The sequence below is a fragment of the Antechinus flavipes genome, chromosome 4 (assembly GCF_016432865.1).
Source record: "Antechinus flavipes isolate AdamAnt ecotype Samford, QLD, Australia chromosome 4, AdamAnt_v2, whole genome shotgun sequence".
Classification (NCBI taxonomy): domain Eukaryota; kingdom Metazoa; phylum Chordata; class Mammalia; order Dasyuromorphia; family Dasyuridae; genus Antechinus; species Antechinus flavipes.
In genome coordinates, this window is record NC_067401.1 from 121,233,406 (window position 1) to 121,239,072 (window position 5,667).

Consider the following 5,667-nt stretch of genomic DNA (forward strand, 5'->3'; position numbering starts at 1 on the left):
TGCTGGTCATTTCTTATAGAACAATAATATTCCATAACATTCATATATCACAATTTACCCAGCCATTCTCCAATTGATGGGCATCCATTCATTTTCCAGTTTCTGGCCACTACAAACAGGGCTGCTACAAACATTTTGGCACATACAGGTCCCTTTCCCTTCTTTAGTATTTCTTTGGGATATAAACCCAATAGAAACACTGCTGGGTCAAAGGGTACGCACAATTTGATAACTTTTTGGGCATAATTCCAGATTGCTCTCCAGAATGGTTGGATTCGTTCACAATTCCACCAACAATGCATCAGTGTCCCAGTTTTCCCGCATCCCCTCCAACATTCATCATTATTTTTTCCTGTCATCTTAGCCAATCTGACAGGTGTGTAGTGGTATCTCAGAGTTGTCTTAATTTGCATTTCTCTGATCAATAGTGATTTGGAACACTCTTTCATATGAGTGGTAATAGTTTCAATTTCATCCTCTGAAAATTGTCTGTTCATATCCTTTGACCATTTATCAATTGGAGAATGGCTTGATCTCTTATAAATTTGAGGCAGTTCTCTATATATTTTGGAAATGAGGCCTTTATCAGAACCTTTAACTGTGATGATGTTTTCCCAGTTTGTTGCTTCCCTTCTAATCTTGTTTGCATTAGTTTTGTTTGTACAAAGGCTTTTTAATTTGAAGTAATCAAAATTTTCTATTTTGTGATCAGTAATGGTCTCTAGTTCATCTTTGGTCACAAATTTCTTTCTCCTCCACAAGTCTGAGAGATAAACTATCCTGTGTTCCTCTAATTTATTTATAATCTCGTTCTTTATGCCTAGGTCATGGACCCATTTTGATCTTATCTTGGTATATGGTGTTAATTCAATGTGTCTTTCAAAAAAAAAGTCAGGTATTTATTTTCTTTTTAAAAATTTTTAATAGTATTTTATGTTTCCCAAAACATGCAAAGATAGTTTTCAACATTCATCTAGGCAAAACTTTGTGTTCCAAAGTTTTCTCCCTCTTCTCCCTCCCCAAGACAGCGAGGAATTAGATATAGGTTAAATATGTTTAATTCTTCTAAACATATTTCCATATTTGAAAGACATTTATTTTCAGTGTAAAGTACCTCATTCTTATTTTATCTTTACATATTCCATTTATACAAAGTGTCTTAAAACAAGATGCTCAACAACAAATGGTACAAATCAATTATCAAATTAATTATCGACTAACAGTACTTTCATTGATTTTTGAGAGGACAGATGTCATGCCTACAGTTTAAAAGAGGAAATTACCATCTTTACCAAGGGAAAAAAAATTAATAAACTATCCCTCATTCCCATACCCCCAAAAGGTATTTGAACTAGGAAATAAAGGAACTAAATTTAGAAGTTTCACTGATGGAAATGATTCTAAAAATTCTAAAACATGAAAAGCATCTCAGTAAGTGTTTTTTAGGGCATCTAGTATGTACTTTCTAGAGAAGAAAATGGCAAACCAATTTAATATCACGGTCAAAAAATCTCAAATGGAGTCACAAAGAGTAGGGCATGATTGAAAGGAATGGAACAACTAGATTACTACCAATTCCAAGGATACAAAAACAGAAATGGGCCTTGCATTATGTTATATAAAAATAGAATAGACTTAGACTTACTCTATAGACTAGAAATAGACATATTGTATAGAAATGTCTTATGCAAAGGCACACAATTAGTGAATGGCAGGGCTGAAACCAAATCACTCTGACTCTAATGTCAAAGTAAGTAAAACTGTAGGGATTAATGTTGAAAAATCTCCATGTATATATTTTGAACATAAAAAGCTTTAATTAAAAAAAATAAAGAAAATATATTTCAAAAATAAACAAAAAGTAGCCTTGACATTGTAATTGTAAATTACAGACTGTATTTCCCCAAGGGAGAGGAAACTCATTTATTAGTATCTGTTATGTGCCAGGAATTATCCCAAGCATTTTAACAAATATCTCATTTGATCAATATAAATTACTGTGAAGTGTTATTATTAGTAATCTCCTCTATTTTATGGTTAAGGAAACTGAGGGAGGTAGATTAAGTGTCTTTCCCTCAGTCACATAAGGATCTAAGTCCATTCAGCACTCTGACCACTGCTTTTACATAACTGTGTGAAAACGTGAAGTTCCTAAAAAAATCCAACCCAAACTCTGCAGGGGCCAATAGAGAGAGGTGACTCGTATACTACACAGATGTCAGACTCAAGGTCATCTAGTTTGAATTTCTGCCCTATAAGCAGTCAGAACTCAGGGCAGGGGTGAATGAGCTATCTCTGATGCTAGGGACACCCAAGGGCAAGTGAAATGTCAGCTAGGACATGTGGCCTGGAGTGAAAGTGGGGCTGAGTGAGAAGCCTCACTTCTTATAATGGTCTCAGCTATGCAGATCTGAGAAGTGATTGGTCTAAGGCTAAGTAGGGCCACACAGAGAAGGGGGGACACTATGCCCCCAAGGAGAAAGTAGGCTTGACCAGTTCCAATGGTCTTGTGATGAAGAGAGCCATCCGCACCCAGAGAGCAGACAGTGGGAACTGAGTGTGGACCACAACTGAGTATTTTCACTTTTTTGTTATCTGCTTAATAACAGATAACGTTTTTTTTCTTTCTCTTTTTTAGATCAAAAGGGGGAAAATCTGATTTTTCTTGTGCAGCAAGATAATTGTGGGAATATGTTGAGGAATTGCACATGATTAACTTTTTTTTGCACTGGATTACTTGTCGACTTGGGCAAAGGGGAGGGAAGGGAAAAATTTGGAACACAGGGTTTTGTAGGGGAGAATGTCAAAATTTTTCCACGTAAATATATTGAAAATAAAAAGCTTTACTTAAAAAAAAAAGAAAATATACTTCAAAAACAAAGAAAAGTAGCCTTGACAGGTAAGGGGTTTCTGGCATTGGGTAAAATGAGTGGTTCGTATAAGGACAGAGCAGTTGTGATAATACCTATGTATTTCAGGGTAGAAGAGATTCTAGGAGTCATCTGGCATGAAATCTTCATTTTTTCCCCCTTTTGCTCTGATTTTTCTGTCCCAACATGGTATGTACTCTACCATACATCTCGTCAATCTTCCATGATTATATATGTATATATATGTATGTGTGTGTGTATGTCAAGGCAGAAGAAAGCTTCAAGACCCACAGAATTATTATACTTAAGTCTTTCTGATAATTTTCAGTAGGAGGGGGATGTTAGACAACACTTTTCCTGAGACATTTTGCTTTCAGTTTTTAGGTGAAAGCAAAACTATTTCATTATATTTAGGAATTGATTATATGGGCCATTTTGTTTAATGAAGGATACACCAAAGAGCTATTCCACATGTGTAGGTTTCTTCTACTAAAAATGAAAGCCATGAATGAGTTAAGACCAATGAATTTTTCTAATGCATCTAATGTAATGGACCAGTTGGAACTTATTGGCCCTTAAGCAAACTGCTCATTAATAAAATTAAAAAAGAAATGGAACTTTTGTGGAATGGGTATGCAATAGGGTCACATCAAGATATATATATTTAGTTGATGCAAGCATCTTCACATTGCTTGAAAAGCATGGCCCACTGTGAAAACGAACCATCTTTACCTTCTGGACATTATGATTCTTTGTGTCTTTTGTCATGGACCTGGATCCAAAAGAGCCATATTGCTTATTGTCCATTGTAAAAGAAATTTGACTGATGGATTCATTGTCATAGGAATGAGAATATTCTTTCTCTGCCTTGTACATTACATTTTTAGCTTTTTTATCATAAGATTCATGTGAAAGTTTAACATCAGATAAATTGGGTAGAGATATTTCTTACTAGTTTTAAAATCTGTTTATCAGAGAATTTCAGATATTTTATCAAAAAGGATGCAAGCAAAACTATATTATTATGAAAAATTACAAATTCAAAAAATTTCCTGCCAGAGAGGTGATGAACTTAAAATGGAGAGATAACTATACCATTTTTAGGCATGGCCAAAATTTGTTTTGCTGAATAGTCTAATCTTCTGACATCTTACTTCCCACTCGCTTTAATTCATTGACACATTTCAAGGAAATTTGTTCCTTGAACAAAGACTCTCCATTTCTAGGAACTGAGAATTTTCTCACTTCCCCAAGACTGCTAAGCTCTCCTTCCTCAGCTTTGCCCTTTGATTTTATTCTAATCATACATTTTCTTGAAGTGCTTTATTTCACTTCTTGTGTATGATTGTCGTTGGTAGCATGTTATAGACTTTATGTCCACCATGTTCCCTGGGCCACCCACAATTTTGTTTCTTTATAGAGAATTATATTCCAAGATTCAAAAGCTATATAGGATTCATCAGTGGGAGAACTACTATGTTAAAAAGGAGAGCTTTTGTGTCAGGATGATAGAAAATACTGTGAAGTTTTTCCAAATGTTATTTCACCTATTCTATCCAATCCTGGTTACCTATCACAGCTCGGACAATTGTCTTCTATTTACGGTTTTTCCTGAATGGCTTTAAGCATCTAATGTCTTTAGAAATGGTCAAGACCACATGGTAAGCAAAAGCCAAACTAGTGTATGCCACGAAATAACCCAAACCATTGGGTTATTAATAAAAGGCTAGTTAAAAGATTGAATTCAAAGCCTGTCCACTCTGTACTAAACATTAGGATCAAGCTGAGATTTACAGCTGAAAGAGACCTTATTGGCCACTGAGGCCCATCCCTTACCCCATTTTTAGAGAAAGAATATCGTTTTCTCTTTCCTACTTACCCCCAAACTTAGAAAGAATGTCAGCTTTCCAAGTCAAATTTTAACCGTATCTTATGTACTTTTAGATTCTCTAGTCCCTTGGCACATGCTGTGAAAACATAATATACAGGGGCTTCAGACTTTATGGGCAAGTACAGTAGCAGGCAATTGACTTGCCTAGGGTCACTAAACTACTAAGTATCGGAGTAAGGAATCCTGATTCCAAGTTCAGTGCTTTATCCATTATAGAATGCAGCCAGTTTATATGTATCTGTATTGTTCTTGAGTGTCCGACTCTTTGTGATCCTACAGATTTTTCTTGGCAAAGATATTGGAGTGGTTTGCCATTTCCTTCTCTAGTGTATCCCCATTTTACTGATGAGGAAACTGAGGCAAAAATAAGTGACTTGCTCAGGGTCACATTGCTAGTGCCTGAGGTTAGATTTGAATTCAGATCTTCCTGATTCAGGCCTGGAGTTGTACCCACTGCACAACTTAGCTGCCCCCTGTGTCTACATACATGATGGTTTATAAGTGTCCTTTCAATGTCTGTGTGTAGTATGATGCCAATTAAATTAGAATTTCCTAGGGCAGGCTTTTATATTCTTTTTTTTTCCTCCCATGTCTTCTTCCTTTTCACACAAGTCTCACAAACCTATATCCCTTCTCAAACATAGGTAATCTAGAACTCATCACTATAGGTAATGGATACTTATTAAAGTTTTGACTAATTTAAGAGAATCCAAACCATTTTGACAATTTTACCTGTCTATAAAGATATCAAAATATATTGTAAGATCAAACTTTTTTTTAAAGGTACAGTTTTATTCTTCTGAAGAAATAATTCATATCTGATGTGTATTAAAATGTTTTAATTCACATTTTTGCTGTCTTACTCATACAATGCAACAGTACAGACCCAACATAACAAAAGCAGAA